The 20,716-nt window shown below is 36.7% G+C and overlaps 2 pseudogenes; both read left to right on the top strand.

Annotated features, from left to right (window-relative positions):
• Positions 1 to 1,649: 1,649 nt before the first annotated feature.
• Positions 1,650 to 6,445, top strand: LOC109063838 (annotated as a pseudogene).
• Positions 6,446 to 7,691: 1,246 nt separating this feature from the next.
• Positions 7,692 to 20,266, top strand: LOC109063846 (annotated as a pseudogene).
• The last annotated feature ends 450 nt before the right edge of the window (positions 20,267 to 20,716 follow it).

Here is a 20,716-nt window from a genome sequence, read left to right as displayed (position 1 = left end):
TTGTATTATCTTATGGAATCATGGTTATTGTGATAAGAGAATGTATAATTTCTGACTGAGTTTCCTGTCTTTTTTAGTTTATTTCATCATATTAACAGCTTTCAAGGGTACTTGAGAAATAGGGTTCATCTAGTCTTGTCATGCTTTTGCTTGTATTATCTTATGGAACCTTCCTGCAATTACTCATCCTACTCTGCTGATATCAAGTGTCTGTGGAACTGCTTTTGATTTGCATTGCTTTCTTTTTTAATAAAATTGTTGATTGACAGTTTTAGCACAGCATTTTTGTTTTCATTTTGTATTCTTGTGCATCTGCGTCACTGTATTTGAGGCGCAACTGTGGAGAGATTTCCTCCATAACTGTGCGAAGGTATAAGGTGGATATTAATAAAAGAACATCTGACTATTTTAGTGTATGTGCTGTAGAGTTAGTTGCCATTTTGGAAGCAGTAATTCCGGGAAAAGAAACATAAATTAATAAAAGAACATCTAATAAACTAGGGGTGTATACAGTAGAGATGATGGCAATATTGAATTGCTTTGCAATGGGTGGAAAAGGTAGGGCAGGAAAAGGTTTGGATATGTTCTGACTCTATATCAGTTTTAGCTAGTTTAAGTTCATTTCATTCAAAAACTCAGCAAGACATCCTGTATGAAGTGCTGCAATTACACAAGAAACACAAGAGTAGTTAATAAGGGAAGTAAGGTAGGATTTATGTGGGTCCCAGCACATGTTGGGGTTAGGGGTAATGCACTTGGCGCTTCGCTTCGTATACAGGGTTTTCATTCTGTCAAGGCACTTGGCGTTTCATTAATCTCTCTGCGTTCAAGTCAGTTTAGTCGGTACAAGATGGCGGTGTATGTTCTTTTAATAAATTACAAGAAAATACAACAGGGTTTATTAACTCTGCTTATAGAAAATGAAGAGCAAAGAATTTGCATCAGGTGTGTTTTGCGTTTTTAATTTTTTTTTTTTTAAATCATTATGAAGCCACTTTAATCTGTATTGCATAAAAACGTATTAATTGTTATATTGCAATCTTGTCTATCAATTCCAAATAAAAAAGTACCGTCAACAACAGACGTCGCATCCATCGATCCATTGATTCTGTCATGTTTCTCATTGACACGCCCCCAACTCGGAAACTTGGAGCTTAAAGAAAATTCAGAGTTTCCCACTCGTAATTACAACTTTGTGACGGTGCATTTAACTCGTAAATACGATGTATCCGACATGACTTGAACGCACCTGCTTCGCACGAGTCGTTTATGAATCATTTAGATATGAGATAAAATAAAAATCTATTTTCTGAGAAAATGTACATGTGTTTTGACCTTGCATGCATGTAAACCTGTTTTAGGAGACTCATAAAATAATATTAGCAACCTTAAAAATGGCATAATAGGGGCACTTTAATGTACTTAAGTAAAGCAGAGGTTAAATGCATAATCAACAAAAGGTGGCAAGAGAGGTGTGATAGAGAGGAGAAAGAGAGGCACTAACCAAACTGGATAATTAAAGTACGATGTGTGTGTGTGTGTGTGTGTGTGTGTGTGTGTGTGTGTGTGTTTATGTGTGGGGCTTATGTGAGTGGCATATAAGTGTTAGTAGGGAAAAGGGGACACTCCGGAACAGAAGGGGGCGGTAATGCACCAATAATATGGATGTCAACCGCCGTTAAACTGAAAAGAAGAAGAAAAAGACCAGCGCATTTGCTGCTGTCATTCAGAGTCTTTGCTGCATTTAGGGACGTTTTTCCTTCAGGATCCCGTGGAAAGGACTGAATTTGATTATTTTATTCGTTTGTTTAAAACCGCGTTCACGCAAAACCTGCACTAAATTACACGTTCTTCAGGATATCCCAGCAATAAATAAAATGGATGTATGGCGACCGTCTGATTAGTTTAAAAAGTACAAATTAACCCAAATCCAGAGAAAACCCTACTGCTTCATCAGAAGATCGTTTTGTACATCTGACTCCTGTTTTACACTTCTGCGGGATTTACTTCAGATTTACAGTGACCTGGACAGTTTTTTCCAAGAAGCTCTCTTCCACAAAAACAAGGCCGGTTTCTGTTGCTCAAACCTTGTGAGGCACCATGGCTAAAGTGCAGGTGCTAAACGTGGCTGTCCTGGATAACCCCAGTCCTTTTGGAAACCCGTTTCAATTCGAAATCACGTTTGAATGTATGGAGGACTTACCTGAAGGTGAGAGGTTTCACAAATTAACACTTTATGCACGTATTCTGCAGTTACCTCGTTACTACTGAAGGCTTTAAATGCGTTTTAGGATGTCGTTATGTCTTACACATCCTCGCGGGAATATTTATGGTGATTTTAAGCGGGAAAAGTCTTATTGTCAGCTGTTAATGTTTACGCGCTTAATATTTTGGCGCCGGCGGGGAGTTCGATGACAGCGCGAGGCCGCCTCTTCCTTCCCTGATTAGTCCGATAGCGGAAGAGGGGCGTGTTTATGTGTCTGTGTCCTCTCCGATTGGTTAGATTTCTCGTGAGGTCACGTGTCGGGAGGCGCTGTGACAATTTTGGGGCAGAGCTTGCTTAAAATACTATTCTAGAGACATTATTTTATTTAATGAACTAAAATAAGCGAAAAATCTTAAATGTCTGTTATTTTGTTTGCTAAATTTACTAGAATAATGTTCCTCTGATTGGTTGGCAATCTTACTCGTTTTATTTTATACATGTCGGCTATAATACAATTTTTTTTTTTTTGCCATTCCTCACAATAAATAAATAAATAAATATTATGAAGAATTTATTTATTCAGTTATTGCATAGTTATCATGATCTAAGAATAAAGAAAACTTTACCTAGGCATGTTTCCACACAGTTTTCTCTAACTATATAAAAGGACATTTTTATTTAATCATTATACCCATTAATTTACTGACGCTTAGTAAAATTGCAGTTAATGGCACAATAAAAATCCCAGTAGAATTATTGCAACAGAGTTCAGTCATGACATCTATTAAAGTAACCCAAGAGCAGTTTTGATTTATAAATAAAATAAGGTTTTTAGTTAATGTTGAGATAAGAAATTGTCACATTTTTGTTCTACGAAGCCTCAAATGTTTATCCCCATAATCAAATATGAACCTTGAAATACAAATATAAGGACAAATGCAAAGGATGTTCAGTTTTTCAAGCATGTGAACTCTTGTGATTATTGTATGAGGTGTGTGTACGTCTGTTTTTTTGTTATGAGAAGAATAGTTTATTATTCGTTTTTTTTTTTTTCTCTCTCAGATCTAGAGTGGAAGATCATCTACGTGGGATCAGAGGGGGGGGAGTAGTACCAGGTCCTGGACTCGGTTCTGGTCGGCCCAGTTCCTGCAGGAAGACATATGTTTGTCTTTCAGGTGGGTTATGATCCTGGTTCGGTGCAGTATGATCAGCTTCCTGCAAATCTCATTTCTAACCCGTATAAATAATACCACCTTCATAAATACATTGCAGTGCACTGCCACCTAGAGATGAATGGAGAAAGTACAAATGTAAATTTCAAAGTCAAGTACACAAATTGCTTTAAGATGTGTGCTCATCTCCTCTCCGTTCCTGAAAAAGTGGCACACTGGTCCTCTGGACACAGTTCACAGGGTTATTTGTAGATGCAAGAACATTTACAACCCGCAAGCTACAAAGATGACTTGGAAACAGCATTCTATTCACGTTTCTCTTGACTTGATTGACAGGCGGACGCTCCAAACACAGGGCTGATCCCTGAGAGTGATGCGGTGGGCGTGACCGTAGTGCTGATCACATGCACCTATCGGGGACAGGAATTCATTCGCATTGGTTACTATGTAAACAATGAGTACACAGACCCTGAGCTACGGGAAAACCCACCTGTCAAGCCCAACTACACACAGGTGAGACATTACATACATGCTGTGCTTCATTCACTAATAGTACGGCACTAGGGCTGGGCGATATAGCTAAAATTATCATGATATTATGTTTCATATCAGTAGTTATTGGTAATTATTGGGAAAAAAAAAACTTTTTTAACAAAGAGCAGAAGAAAAAAAGGTTTAAATTTAATCACTCTATTTAGAATTTAACCATTTTATTAAAACAAACAACAAATTATTTTAGTTTTAATGTATGCAGATATATGTACACTACACTAGCTTGCTCTATTCTTTTTCTATTCTGTTTTCTTTTTATTTATTATATTATTTAAAAGCCCTTGCTACGTGTACTGCGTTTAAGCTAACCGAGACTTGTTATAGCTCTCTTATATCATTGCTTTTTTGTTGGTTTTGATTGCTTCCATTGTCCTCATTTTTAAGTCGCTTTAGATAAAAGCGTCTGCTAAATGACTAAATGTAAATGTAAATAGAGGGCAATGAGCAAAATAATGCACTGCATTAAATTGTTTATTCAGTGCAATGAAATAACGACTATCTATAAAAAACTGCATAACGTCTAAACTATCACATATAAATCAAATATAATTTTATATGTTGCATAAACAGTTATGAACAAAACTGCATCATGTATTTATGCTTGACTTAATACAAAAAAGCCTAAACGCAGATTACACAGATTGCATTTAATATTAGATATTATTGTGCGCTATACCGAACATTTTTTCTGTCGTTATGGATGAAAGTGTACCAGCGATAAATACCGATACCGTTTTATCACCCAGGCCTATACAGCAGAAGACATGGATATTAATATTGATAGAATAAAGTACTAAATATTTAAAATATAACTGGTCAGTTGGAATAGACAGAAACTGAATTTAGGCCAGAAAGGACATTAACACTCAGTAGACATTATGCACTTTGTATATTGAGAGTGTATTTGTGTAACACAGATCTGCTGCATTTGAAATGTGGTAATGCCGGTCAGATCAAAGAGGCAGGTGGCTGCCGTTTATAGTCCAGTATCGTTTGTCATTCATTAATTCTGCTGAATGTTTCTGGGTCGCTGCCGTTGTGCGTGTGGCTACAGAATCCCGTATTTCCACGCATTCATTCTGTTGCGAATCTCCAGATCCTTAAACCACTTGTTGAATATTTAAAACTCAGATTCGACACACAAAGCAGTTTGTTTTGAGCATAGAGGTGTCGTGACTATTGAAATAAATGTTAATAATTCTGATAATATTGTTAACCCCTTACGATAAGATTCCATGTTAACATTAGTTAAATGCATTAGTTTATATTTACAATTGAAAATACTTCTAAAGCATTAATTAGTCTTAGTTGATGTTAATGTCAACATTTATGAATGCATTATTAAAATCAACACTTGTATTTTTAATAACTAAAATTGACAGAATTAATAAAAAATGTAACAAATGTCATTGTAATGACATGCATTAACAAAAATAATTTTTTCTTCTTTTTTGTGCCGACTCGCAGCTGCAAAGGAACATCTTGGCGTCTAACCCCCGCGTGACCCGTTTCCACATTAACTGGGAAGCAACTATGGACAAGATGGAGGATTCGGAGAATGTAGATCCCGCCCCCAACACCATGCTCCCGCCCACCTCCATGCCTAGCAAAGCCCAGCCCCTTGGACTCATGCCTGACAACTCTATGGACTGCTTATAGAGCCTGAACACAACAACAACCTCATACATAAAGTAATAAAAGTGTTATTTTGTATTTATACACCTACATGTTCTTACAGTTGAGATCGGACACACACACACACTCATCTCAATCCTCTGGCACTGCACTGATCTCACACACACCTGAAGCGCTCAGGCAGCCGTGGCACTTTGTCTTGCGCTCCCTGTCCTGAACAGCAGGGGGCCGGACCCGCAGCACCAGCAGACATGGACTGTTTTCTTCTGTTTTTCTGTGGTGCACATCACTAGTGAGGTGAATCCCATAAAAACATGTTCGGTTCGCCTTTTCTCAGAATTGATATTTTGCATAAAGACAAAGAAGCATTTTAGGAGCATTAGTATCTTTGCGTTTTGAGATTGTTCAGAAAAGTTTCCCCCAAATTGTCATTACTATAATAAAAAAAAAGCAAAAAAAACAAGCTCATTCTCATTACTGTAATGCAAAGTTGTTTATAATAATGATATAATAATAAAATTTGGTTGTGTTGATTAAATTACTGTTGAGGATTACCACTGAGAATAATAGTATTTACCAAAAAAAAAAAAAAAAAAATTAAATGTTACCTTGACATGTTTTTGTGAGATTCATCCTTTATGGTCAGAAATCAAAGCAACGTTTTGGGAATATTTTGCTTCTATATGATCAATATCTGAAACGCATTACAATTCCAGCTCTGTTTCTGTTTTGTTGGGATGTGAGATTGTTTAGGAAATGATTGTGTTTTGTTCTAAACTGAATCCAAGTTGGTTCTTCTGTTGCCTTTTTTCTTTTCATGTGATATTTGTTCATGGAAAGTCTTAGGTTTAATAAATATGAACTTTTGTTTTTGGTTTTCTCTCCGTCTTCTGGCTCTTTTATACGGACACACGCCCTGTATGTGTCTTTTTATGATGTTGCTAAGCAACAGCTATTAGAGATGGCACTTTGGGCTGCTCCACCTTTGATCCACACATCACATCAGACAACTACTCTTCCTTTCATCCCTCCATCCCTCCCTCTGCTCTCATCCCACAGTCTCATTTTGCCTCCCTCTATTCTCTGTCCTCTGATCTGGGCCTGTGGAAATATGCACACTATGGGTCAGAGAAGCGAGGGACACACACCGAACTGAACCAAACACACTGGCATCTCGTGCTTCTATGACAGAAGAGTCAGGTGATGGATCTTAAGAAAGAACGTCTAAATAAAATAATGCAAAATTTAAAAAAAGTTGAGTCTTTGTGCTTTATATGTAGAGTTTTTTGTAGGATTATTACACAGCCTACAGTGCAGGGAGTGTTTTAATACTTCACTGACGTACTTTTATAGTTTTATATTTTGAATATATTTTGTTTTCATTTTGATTTTAATTTTACATAGATTTTAGTATGTGAATGTATATTGTAAGTGTGTATTGTTTTTTTAGGTCTTTATTAATTTTTTTTTTTTCAATTTCAAGTTATATTGTTAAAGAATTTTAAAGTTTTAATTTCATTGAAATACTTTTATAGTTTTTGTAATTTTTTTTATATCTTTAATTTTTATTTTATTTTACCTGTATAGTATGGTATAATATAGTATTTATTTGAATATTTGTGTAGTGTTTTATTTTTCAGGTACATCAAATTGAACTAAATGAAAATAAGAAATATTTTTTTACTTTGAAAAAAAAAGTAAAAGTAATTTTTACTTTTACTTTTTTAATACTTTTTTGTTTGTTTTTAACTTTTGCTCAAGTATTTTTTTTTTGCAAGATACTTTTACTTTTAACTGAGCATCTGTACTTTTACTTAGTATATTTTTGAGTACATTTTACACCTCTGATCGAGTTAGACTTAATAAAAATAAGAAATAATATGAAAATAAGAAATTTGTTTGTATGTTATCATTTTGCATTTTCGCTAAATTTCTTTAAAACAAAAGTTTTGCGCTTCATATTTCTTTTCCTGTTCAAATGTTTCGGGGAAAGCCTATGAAATCCAGTTTAAAATGTAATAAATGACCCCACACTGAGCGACAAAATAGCCTTCTACTGGGGACAACGTGTTAAATAACCAGTATTTTTATTCCTGGACAACAACAGTGAAAATATTCAATATGCACGTATAATATACTGTATGTTTACTTTATAACACAGTAAAATTGTAATCTACTCCGTCCGTTGGGAACATGAAAAAAAGGAGCCATGGTTTCCTTTTTTTTGGAGCCATGTTTTGTTTCGATATCGAGAAATCATAACTCATAACGGCTTCATAAGTGTCAATCATTCGCACATCTGTCCGTCTTCTTCCTCCTGGCCAATGGGGTGGCGCGGTGGGCGGGCTCAGGCCGGGGGGGCGGAGTCAGTGTCGATGGCCACGGGAAGCGCAGCTGCGTTCGTGTTTTTCCGCCGCGATTCCCCCTGCGAGCGCCGCTCACGGAACACCCCCGCGGGGAGGCGACAGACAGGACTGCGGGGCCGCGGAGGAGCGGCGAAGAGCCAGGCCAGGAAAGGACGCCCGAGTCCGGTTTGATGCTGGCGGCCCGTCCGCCCTTTAAACGCGGATCCTGCTGCTGCATTCATAACGGATCGCCGTTTATCCGAGAAGCCATCGGACGCGTCAACGTCCCCCGTTTCCACATTCAGAGCCGATCTGTGGACGCCAGTCGCACGAACGGACCGTGAGAGCATCCCTCCCCACCTGCGGCTCTCCAGCGCCCGACAGGCCCAGAGTCATGGGCAACACGCCTGCCGCCAGACGGGGCAACGAGATGGAAAGCGGTGGGTGTCTTTAACGCTTCCCAGTCATTCTGTTTAGTCATCCTCCTTATCTTCGATCATGGCGATGCTCAGATGCTCTTCGGGGATATGGTCGTGCATGCGCGAGGCTCACCGGAGATGGTGCTGATGCTGTCATGGCGATCGCGGGCTCACACAGTGTGATGATGCTTTAATGAGAGCGAGCTGCGCTTCGTTTGAGGGGTTTGCGCGTGTGTATAACATGCCAAGGATGGTTAGCAGATAGAAAAGGGTGTATTTGTGGACGTCTGATGGGTCTGTAGGGAAGGGCAGATGTGTGGAAGGGCTGAAGAAAACGAAGAGAACCAAAACCTACGTGCTGAGATCTAATGTGAAGGCTAAATATAGCAATTTAACAATCTTGTCATTGAGAACGACCATACATGTGACCACCGTGTGTCCTTCTCAGTGTCTGTGATGGTTACAGCTTCGCTGGTGTCTCCTCGGTTGGGTTTACACACTCGGAGTTGTTTAACCCTGGATTAACTAATCCAAGCTTCACACTGTTCATACTAACCCTGGTTTATGAATTCAGGTTGCCAAGTTTTGAGATTTCGCGCTTTACTTCTGTAAATCCCAGGATGACTTTGTAATTTTTCATATTTACAGTGTTCCTTGAATTTGGAGGATTCTGTTTTGATAACGTTATGTTTAGTTTTGTTTGCGGTTTAGTCTATAGTTGTTCAACTTTTTTAAAAAATCTTTCTTTTTTTGAAAAATATTTATTATTGATCGTTTTTGTCCAATAAAATGCACTCTTGAATATGGCTCTCAGATGTTATTTAAACCAGTGGCTAGTGGTGTTCATGTTAAATCATAAATCTTAGACGAGTCCTTCGATGTGTCCCACCCAACCTTCCTGTTTCGGTATGAAATGTGTCAAAACAGGAACAAAAACTGCTCAATTCCTTCAAATGCTGGCGCTTGAAAGTTTCTGTGACTCTATGAAACACATGCATCTTCAGCGAGGCAAGAATCCTTTCGTTTACGACTGGCTTGTCTAAAGTATACCTTTGGCAGTGCAGAATCAGTGTTAACCCTCTTTAAAAATGCAAGCGTGAAACATCATGATTTTCTGTAAAGCTGCATTGTGAATTTGTGAATTTTAATTGTGTTATGTATTTTATTTTTAATTGTGACTTGACAGAAGATGTTTAACCCCCGTGAGGAGTGTGGATTGTGGCATTGTGTGTTGTTGTGGGTTTTTTGTGATTATATTTTAAAAATAATCTCCCTTAAAATTAGTCTTTCTGTTTGCTTGCCTTATTATTATTTGTTTTCTGAAATGAATAGAGCTGAGATACTGCACTGTTATTGAGGGTTTAATGAAGTTAACCCAAAACACTGAAAGCACTGATGTGTGAAACGCTGTGCACTGCTGAGTTTGGCATGTGATTGTGTTTAACCCTGTGATGCCTGACATATGAAATAATAGTCTATTTTTTTAAAGGAAAATTTTTTTAACCTTTAGATAAAATATAAAAAAATCTTTATTTTTTTTATTTTTTTTAATCAGTATCATATTCGATCCATCAAACTATTATGGCTCATATTGTCTGATATAGTGAGAATATATGGAGAAAAAAAAAAAAAAAGTTTTATTCAGAGGCCCAAATGTGTGATTTGGTGCAGTTGCTTTTGTTTTAATGTATAAAAAGTTAAGATAAAATTCTGACTGCCTGTAATGAGATCTTTATAACAGTATAACTTACATAAATTTATATATTTTTATAAATATATAAATATCAGCTGTCACTAATGTCTTATTAAGATCATATTTAAATGCTTAGTTTTATGATCAAAACACATCATGCAATGCATTATTACAATGTTGACTGAGAAATGAACAAAACAGAGTCTCACATTTGAACATTTTTCTTAAAAGAAAAAAAAAGGATAATCGAGTAAAGCTAAGCTGCTACAGTCCAGTAAGTGTTCATCTTGAAATATTACTAGCAATATCAAAGTTATTCTAATGTTTACTTTATACAAATTAGTTGCGATTTCACATCAATAATGCCATGTTTCACAGCCTTTATGAAATGGCTTTTGATTGCTAAAAAGCAGGCATGTAGTAGATTGTGTACAAGCAGAATCATTTAGTGGCCTTAGAGATCAGATATGACGTTGCTGCTTGTGAAGTTAAGTGTGCTTTCTGTCTCTTCCCACAGTCAAAGAGTTTTTGGCCTTCGCCAGAGAAGATTTCCTCAGGAAATGGGAGAATCCTGCACAGGTAAGACGACTAGAAGAGGGCAGCGCGTCGAATTCGAGTGGAGAAAGAGAAAACAGACGTGAGGATTTGGGTTTTCATTTAATAGATCTCAGAGCTGGTTTATTGTGTTTACCATGAGAAATATTAAATGAGTGTCACCTGATCCTTTAAACCAGGTTTGTGTGCCCTCAGATGTACTCTGAGTTTCCACCTTTGAATATTACAGTAGAGTTATTACATGGTCAGTGGTGTTTACAGCATTTAACTAACCCAGAAGATTACATTTACATTAAGTCATTTTGCAGACACTTTTAAGCGATTTACAATTGAGGAATACATAAAGCGATTCTTCTTAAAGGGGCAAACAGACACAGGAAGTGCTCGTCATACCAAGTTTCACAAATTGTTCAAATGAGTTCAAGCTGGAAATGGAAGGAATAAATAAAGAGAAAGACAAATTTTTTTTTTTAGGATGAAGTCAAGCAGCGTCGAAAGAGATGAGTTTTCAGCTGTCGCTTGAAAATTGTCAGGGAGATCATAAACTCTTTTGATCATAAATACTCTGGAAATTAGTGATGAGATAAAAGAAGCTTTTTGAAACTTTGAATCAATTTCTTCGAAAAATGAATCACTGTTTCATGTGAGGTGGTCATGGCAACCAGATACTTGCTACATTACATCTGTTTTCACCGCGCTAAACTAAGCAATTGAAAATAATGCAGTATAAACGTTTGTCAACAAGATCTCAACGTAGGCTGAGATTATTAAGGCAGTATAAACGTTTGTCAACAAGATCTCAACGTAGGCTGAGATTATTAAGTGAATCAAGCAGTGAATTACTAGCTTTTTCTGTTTTTTTCAAAGGGCGTCTCATCCACACAGAAACATCAGAAAAAGTTAAATTCGCTTTCTGCACATGCATAAAGCCTCAGAAAAGCTCACTGCAGATTATACACATGGAACAGACGTGAAAGGTTTTCATGCAGGAAATTTTATATATTTTATTCACGAAAAGAACTCGCCATTCACTGATACGTCCAGGTCGCACACACTCACAATTGTACGCCTGATCTATAACGCAACTCGCGATCGCAAGTAAATTTGCTTTCATCTTTGCAGGACTGTGATATGAAGAGTGTACAAAGTAACACATCCATAGCAATAGTGTGAAAGTGCAAAGTACATAACGTGCACTATACCAGTATAAACATGGATATCTATTGCGTCACATGACTAAACTTGCGTCATCGTTTTCAAAAGCCTCCATTTTCACAGTCCACACTGCAATGCGAAAACGGCGTTTTCAAATTTATCCACTTTGGAGAGAGTTTTTAAAAAGCTCAGTTTTCCTTGATAAAAACGCCGACTCAGTGTGGACGGAAGGCCAAAACAGAGAGAAAAAGATGCGTTTTCAAACGAAAACGTGTTAGTGTGGACATGGCCTAAGTGAATCAAGCAGTGAATTACTCACTTTATATTTAACAAATATGGCTGAAAATAGGCGATTGATCGGTTTATGTTCTACAATCTTTGTTTAGGTCGGTGTAAATGAAATAAAATTTGGATGTAAATGACATAAATGTAGAGCACTGAACCACTACATCGGGTTTATGAGATTGTCCAGGTTTGAAGTTATCATGCACAGCATTGCCATCTTCATGACTTTTTTTTATTAGGCCCAGTGTTTTCTGCAGTTGTACATTGTAGAAATAAAAACACATTTTAACAATTTCTTACACAAATGAGATTGATATATAATCATTCAGTTGCTACGCCCACAGAAGCCTCATTCACTGTAATCATGTGACTTTTTCAGTTTGATAAGCTCTTTGAATTTTGAATGCAGGGTTATAATAGTTAACTAAAACTAAAACCATAAAATACATTTCCGTTACTTGAAATAAATGAAATGTGAACTGCAATAAAATAAGACATAAAAAACTTATTTTATTTCAGCTACTTTGCAATGCAGCATTTTTATTTAGTTTAACTTGATGTACTAAAATAGTTAAAACTGAAATAAAATAAAACTATATAGACATTTAACAACAACAAAAGCTAAAAAAAAAGAAACACAACAAAATGACTAAAACTTTTCTAAAATTTACATGGAAGCAGAAACTATAAAAATACTAATTCAAAATATTATCAAAAACTATAATAGTATCTCAAATATAAAAAATAGCACCCATCACTAGTAAAAAAAAAAATGCAATTTGAAAAGCAAGCATGACAGCTGTAACAGTAGTTATGTGTTTTAATGGTTATTCTGTCCCTCAGAACACCTCGTGTCTGGAGGACTTCGACCGGTTGAAGACTCTGGGCACGGGCTCATTCGGTCGCGTGATGCTGGTCAGACACCGAGAGACCGGGCAGCACTACGCCATGAAGATCCTTAACAAACAGAAGGTGGGCGGGGCTAATGCCTGAGCCGTGACATCACAGCGAGACACGGTGATGTCATGATGTCCTTTCATCGTTTCTGTGTAGGTGGTGAAGCTGAAGCAGATTGAGCACACTCTCAACGAGAAGCGGATACTGCAGGCCGTCAGCTTCCCCTTCTTAGTGCGGCTGGAATACTCCTTCAAGGTGAATACTGTCTGAAACATGGATAGCTGAGTGATGCACCGCAAGCAGAGGACGCGTTTAATAACGTGTGTTTGTTTTAGGACAACACTAATCTCTACATGGTGATGCAGTACGTTCAGGGAGGAGAGATGTTTTCACACCTGCGTAGAATCGGCAGATTCAGGTGAATATATTTACATTCCAGATGTGCTTTATTGGTGCCTGAGGGAAACAGAGGGTAACATACAACATACTGAGCACAAATAGTATATATGTGTATATATAGTAGTATACAGATCTGGGTAGAAACTGAGTACATGTAATCTGAATTACGTAACCAGATTCCAAAAAATTAAGTAATTAGATTAAATTACATTTTGAAATACACTTAATCAGATTACAGTTACTTTTTTATTGATTTCATGATTGCATATTATTTACACAATAGTAATATATTATTCATAATTCATTGATTCTCACTAATTCCTCAGATTTTTAGGTTACTAAGGTTTAGGAAGTGTTTCAACATTGCTTCAACTACTGATAAAGACAACGTTTTATTTGAATTATCACTCAATAGGTTATTTAACCATGTACTGTATTTCTATAGCTTTGGAAGGCTTTTGTCTTTCAAACATAGTAAAGTGCACAAATTCAGGTTAGTTCTTATTTATATGTAATGCAGACATTCCCAAACTTTTTTGTCATCTGAACCTCTTTCACATAATATATTTACTGAGATTTTAAAATAAAGATTTTAATAATTAAGATTCAGATTTGCATGTTCACAGTTCTCTGTTGGTTAATGGTCATGCATGTACAGTAAACAAATAAAATAATAGTGTTTTATTTTGATTGATGTTATTTTAAAATGACTTATTTTAATTATTAGCTTTTCATTAAATGTACGTTTAACATATATGATGATGGACATGCTTTTCCTCACTATCTGGTTCAATTAATTCAACAAATATCACAATCTCTCAGGCAGAAGGCTTTAAATTAATCAGTTTTAATATCCCTAAACATAAAGTCAGTCAAATGTGTGTGAACTTCTGGCTTGTAATTACAAAAGACTAAATGCTTAGAATGAAAACAGGCAGAATTTATACTTCTATTTTTTAATTAATTTATTTTTTGAATCTTGTTGCATATGTGTAAGTGGCAAAAAAGCGAAAGAAAGAAAAAACCTGACTTCACCTTTTTTTTTTTTTTTTTTTTTAAGATTGTGATTCCAAATGCACAGTTTGATCATCGTATGTAATTTAGTTGATATACTAAACTGATAAATTAATATGCTTTTTTTATTTATTCATAAAAGACCTTGACATAGAAATGAGATGTAATAATAATAACAGGTCGCCCCAGCAGTCTGCATATTTGCGCTTATATTCTTTGGCTCATTTTTGTCTAGCTAAACATGCAAGATACAAAACAAGCAAGAACCAGAACCGAAAGATGGCTTCCATCTCAGCAGCAGTGAAGACCAAAGCTGCTTGTCCTGAAAGCTGTGTGTTAATGCACTTAATGTGAGACTGTGGTTTCATCTCGTTTGTGTGAAGACACTCAATGCTTAATATTTATTTGCTGGTGTCCTAAAACAAGCCACTTAGCAGCATCAACATGTACAGTTGCATTTAAAAATGTATGAATGTTGTTTCATTAGATAACAACAAAATATCAAAGCGACTGTGGTTTTTTTTAGCTTCATCGTTTTGTATCTTTTGTGTTAAATGGTGAAAAAAAAAATGTGTTGATTATTTTTCTGCTCTTATACAATGCACATTTGCTTAGATCCGTTGTTATTTTAACCCTGCTGTAATAGTTATTTTTAACAACTTTCTTGTAATGGTATCTCTATTCTTTGTTTCTCTTTCTTTTTCTCTTGCTGTCATTCTCTTACGAAGGAACCCCATGCGCGGTTTTATGCTTCACAAATAGTTTTGACATTTGAATATCTGCATGCCCTCGACCTGATCTACAGAGACCTTAAACCAGAGAACCTCCTCATCGATCAGCAGGGCTATATACAGGTAACCATCACGTGCACGCGACTGTAAAACAGTTCCATTCACTATATATTATAGTTCCAGTCACATACTTATTATAGTGCAATTTGAAGAATATTTTACAATCATGTTGAGGTTAAATCAAGCACGAATGATGACAGACGTTGTGTCTGAAACATGTCAGAATCAGTTTGATTTTGCTGTAACTCAAAAAACAAATCTGCGCCACATACAAGAGGTAAAAAAATACCCTGATCTGAGCCCCATTCATTTCCAGTGCAACTGTAGCTAAAAGTGTGTCTGTGATATAAACGGCTCCATGGATGTGCTTTCAATCACATCCCGCTAGAATCTCACCATTACTGCCTCCTCATGGCTAATTTGATAATACCATCATGAAACGTTTCTGGCACAAGGCACTGTACTGTGCATATTGTACTGTTTATTATGCGGGAGTTTTGTTTGAGGTGATTTTGTTTGGGTTGGCGGAGTTTGGTTTAGGGTAGCGGGTGGACATTGTGCGGCACCCCGGAGTATCTGGCCCCAGAGATCATCCTCAGCAAGGTGAGCCGTGCTGTCCTAGTTTCTCTAAACAGCCTGAGGAGCGTCTACAGTGAGCGCAGCTAGACGACAGCAGTCCCAGTCTAATTAATGAAGCGTCTGATGATGCAACTGGCTTTCAGCTGACAGATGCTTTTCATGCTGTACAGACACTCTGAACACGTTTGGTTTGACTGAATAAGCACTATTTGATATTTAAATAGAGACTGCCAGTTTAAAGTTTAGAATAATTCAGATTTTTTCATGTTTTTGAAAGAAGTCTATTCTGCTCATCAAGAAATACAGTGAAAACAGGAATATTGTGAAATATTATTACAATTTAAAATCATTGTTCTCTGTTTGAATGTATTGTAACATGTTATTTATTCCTGTGGTCAGAGCTGAATTTTTAGCATTATTGCTCCAGTCTTCAGTGTCACATGACATGACCGTGATACATTTTATTTTTCAGGATTCTTTGATGAATAGAAAGTTCTAAAGAACAGAATTTATTTGAAACAGACATCTTTTGCACCATTATAAATGTCTTTAGTTTCACTTTTGATGAATGCATCCTTGCTGAATAACGGTATTAATTTCTTTCTTTTCTTACTTGCACCAAACTTTTGATCGGTGGTGTTTCATGACTTCCTCAAAAATTTGAAAGAGCACAGCTGCTTTCAGCACTGATAATAATCAGAAATGTTTCTCGAGCAGCAAATCAGCATATTAGAATGATTTCTAAAGATCATGTGACACTGAAGACTGGAGGAATGATGCTGAAAATACAGATTTGATCACAGAAATAAACTACATTTTACAACATATTCATATAGAAAACAGTTACTTAAAATTGTAATAATATTTTACAATATTGCTGTTTTTTACTGTATTTTAAATCAAATAAATGCAGCCTTGGCACGTAATGTATGGTGTACATAAATTACGTGCTTACATCAAAGCCAGCGTTGAGGTTTTCTGATCTCTCACCGGCTAATTTAAAACTTTTGATTCTTGGCATAAATACACTCAGTTGTAGCTAAACTGACATTCACTCTATTGCTGAAACACTTGAACTCTTTAGCTCATTTTGACGTGTTTTCTCTCTTAGGGTTATAATAAGGCTGTGGACTGGTGGGCTCTGGGTGTGCTGATGTACGAGATGGCTGCCGGTTATCCTCCATTTTTTGCTGATCAGCCCATTCAGATCTACGAAAAGATTGTCTCAGGAAAGGTAATTTTGCCAGGAAATGACAAAGCAATAGCGTTTAGATTGACAACGAGTCAGGTGTCTCTGCAGTATCTGAGAGTCTTGTCTGGTTTATGTGAGTTTAGCTGAGTTCGGCTTGAACCCAGTTTCTTTCCCAGGTACGATTCCCGTCACACTTCAGCTCTGACCTGAAGGACCTGTTGAGAAACCTGCTGCAGGTGGACCTCACCAAACGCTTCGGCAACCTTAAAAACGGAGTTAACGACATCAAAGGACACAAGTGGTTCTCAACTACTGACTGGATAGCCATTTACCAGCGGAGGGTGAGAAACACACACTGACCGTGATCTGTGTATTCAGTGCTTCTGCACCCAAAGCTCTATCAGTAAGGCTTGTATCTCATATTATACTGGATCTCATTATCACTAGCAGTGCTGGCGGTAAAGCATTACGAGTAGTGCAAGTTATGTAATCCGATTACTTTTTTCAAGTAACTATTAAAGTACTAAAATGAACAAAAAAGTATTTGAGTTACATTGTGGAGAAAAAAGACAACAAAGCTGTCCAAGGAGTGCACAGAACACTCGTTGATGCAGCATTACTTTTCCACAACTGTTTATCAGTTTTCATAATGCTTGCTTTCATTGTAGAAAACACCTGCTGGTCTGTTTTTCTAAAGAATTTCTCTTATCTATCACATTTCGGGTGCTCAAGGTTACAAAGGCACATACATTTTAGGATCTGAATGAGTTGTACACACATTATCTGTTTCACACTGCCATCCTGTGGCTTCTCTCATCTCCGGTACTTCCTTCTGTATTCTCTATTCAGAAGCACGGTCACATAGGCCTAACTAGCTTTCACAAACATGCAAAGTATCTCCTTCAGTTGTTTTCTATAAGATAAATCAAATATTTCAGCAGTTACTTTTTCAAATATGCAACACAAGTTACTTTGCTTTCCCATTTATTGACCGGCAGCTCTCCTGTCCACGTGTTGAGAGAAACCGGGAGTAAGTGCAGAGGCCTTTCACTTTTAATGTGAAAGGGTCTTTACAGTTGCTTTATTATTTACAGTTGTGCAATTAAAAATAAACAAGCAAGCCTAGCCCAGGTGGCACTAAGTAACGCCAAAGTAACGTAATGCATTTCTTCCCAAAAAAAGAAACTAAGTAATGCATTTAGTTACTTTTTAATGGAGTAACGCAAAATTATAATGCATTACTTTAAAAAGTTACTTCATTATTATTATTAGTGTCATACTTAAAAATAATAATTGTCTGAGTATCAATAGAATAAGAGTACGGTTTAAAGCAAATATCAACATTTGTGAACTACTTTACATTAATAAACCACGTATTTTCACTCTTCGTTTTCTTCAGTAATCTTCAATGTAAAGCATTTGGGAAAATATTTGATCACAAGTCAAGCCTAAATTATGAATTATGTTGTATTTTGTATTGGGTCAAAAGAATCATATTATTTTTATTGTAATATTACAATTTAATATCATTAACATAATCTAATATCTATAACACTGTGTTACTGTGTGAAATTAATATGAAGAACGGTGGACTCCATTCTTACCTTTCTGAATTAGTGTTAATATCTAATTAATTAGCATGATCAATAACATAATTTGAACAAAAAGCTAATTACCAATATGTGTGATCTACTTCACATTAATATACATCAGTATGTATTTTTGAAATACGTTTTGCATCATGTAATACTTTATATAAGGCAATTAGGAGCATATTTGACGATCCATGTTGAGGGTTAATCAATCACAGATTATGACAAAGATGAGCAAACATGTCAAATTCAGTGTGTGATATTGCTGTAATTCAAACAGAACTGCATCACATACAAATGGATTGATATAATCCTTGTCATATTTAAAAAATGCATATGAAGAAATAAAATATTGATGTTGATGAGCTCTTAAAAATGGAGAAGGTAGCATTTCATACTCAAATGTAAACTATCATGTGGAAAAACATAATATTAACTAAATAATAAAAATAAAATATATGTATTATCTCTTCTTCTTTGCATTTTCTCAGGTGGAGGCCCCATTTGTGCCTAAATGCAGAGGTCCCGGGGACACCAGCAACTTCGACGACTACGAGGAAGAAGAGATCCGTGTGTCGTTCACCGAGAAGTGTGCGAAAGAATTTGCCGAGTTCTAGGGGAATGAGTGATAGAAATCAAAGAGAGAGAGGAATATATAGGTGGAGAGAAAGAGAGAGAACGAGAAAAAGTGCATGAATCTTAAAACCGATCCTTCCTTCTGTTAAACAGCAGAGAAACCAGCGGAAGAGAGCAGAGAAGACCTCCAGGGATAAACAGTGAGGCCTTTATCATCTCCTCTGTTTTTATCATGTTTGTAATTTTCTCTTTTTTTTTTAATCTCTGTTCACGTGATATTAATCATGATGGATTTGATAGGGTGTAATTGTTGGCCTGTGGATTGGGATTGTTGTTGCCGCACAAAGACAGACGGGTCAGTTATCGTCTATTCAGAGATGATCTCTAATCTTGAGCAGTTACCGCTAAAGTGCAAGTTCTCCACAAGGTCACCATAACAACTATACAGAAAAATAGAAAAAAGAATGAAAAAAAAATTGTATTCCTGTGTAATAACCGAAATATTTTTGGTCCTGTATACTGTCATGTGTTTCTTTATTCTTGAAAATGCACTGAAGGGATGACAAAGTGAAAGTGGCATAGAAAAGAAGCCATGGTTTCATCAAACGAGCACCACTTTTTTTTCTTCTTCTTCTTTCAGCTGTAGGTCCACCGCGCTCTGTAAGATACTCACTGATGAACTTTCACCTATGAAATGTGCCATGAAGTCCTACGAGTGTCAGTTCTTTCATTGATTATAGCTGACGGATAGTGCGGGCCCTAAAGGCTGCGATGACGGGGCCCCCAGCCTTCGTGCAGAGGAGGGGATGAATGTTTTTGTTTCGTTTGTTTAGTATTGTTAATATTACAATTGTTACGGTTCTCATTGGGTTATACATTTCTAAAGCCTGACAAAGGTGCACACACTTTGTGCGCGATTCACGCGGCAAAGCCTTGTGGACGACGCTCTCCAGCCAATGGCCGGTTTCGCCATTTCTTCCCCCTTTATTCTTCCATTTCTGCATTTTTAAATAGGCAAAGTCTTCTCTCTGAATGGGTGCAGTGCATCTGGATCCTTTTTGGGTGAGCATTTCTTACACGCAAATATCTCCTAAGCTGGAGGTGAACTCAGAGGATACCAGTGCTTACTCCTGAGGACATGGTTCAAGTTAATTGTGATATTTTGCACCACAAGAATCATTCCAATAAAGTATTACTATAAATACCAAACAGGTTTTACGTCCTTTATGTGTAATAGTAGAAACACATTGTATTGAGGTCTTAATCTTCTGTCCTATTTGGAGCGCTATCTTACTGTATGAGCACCATTAATGGAGACTGAGGGAAGAGTTGGGAGGACTGTGTCACACCCACTGCTCCAGAACCTCCAAAACAAGTTAAGTATGCCATGAGATGTTTGTATTATGATCTTGTAAGATAGCTTTGCATTTCTTAACCATTGCACGACAGCAAAATCATTGAATAACTGGCTGGTAACTGATGGTGGAAGGTAATGAGCTTTCTCCAACTGCATACCTGTATGCATTTTGGAAATAGCCAAAATATAATTCTTCAGATCATGTCTCTTTGTTCCTATATACATGCCAGGCTTCCATTTCTGCACATTTAGTCTGTGACACAAGCGGCTTCACTCAGTTTCTCCACGCTGCTTGTAGTTAT

Source organism: Cyprinus carpio, chromosome B1 (genome assembly GCF_018340385.1).
Source record: "Cyprinus carpio isolate SPL01 chromosome B1, ASM1834038v1, whole genome shotgun sequence".
NCBI classification, from domain to species: Eukaryota; Metazoa; Chordata; class Actinopteri; order Cypriniformes; family Cyprinidae; genus Cyprinus; species Cyprinus carpio.
Note: the sequence above shows the minus strand (reverse complement) of the source record. Positions and strands in the feature narration are given on the sequence as shown.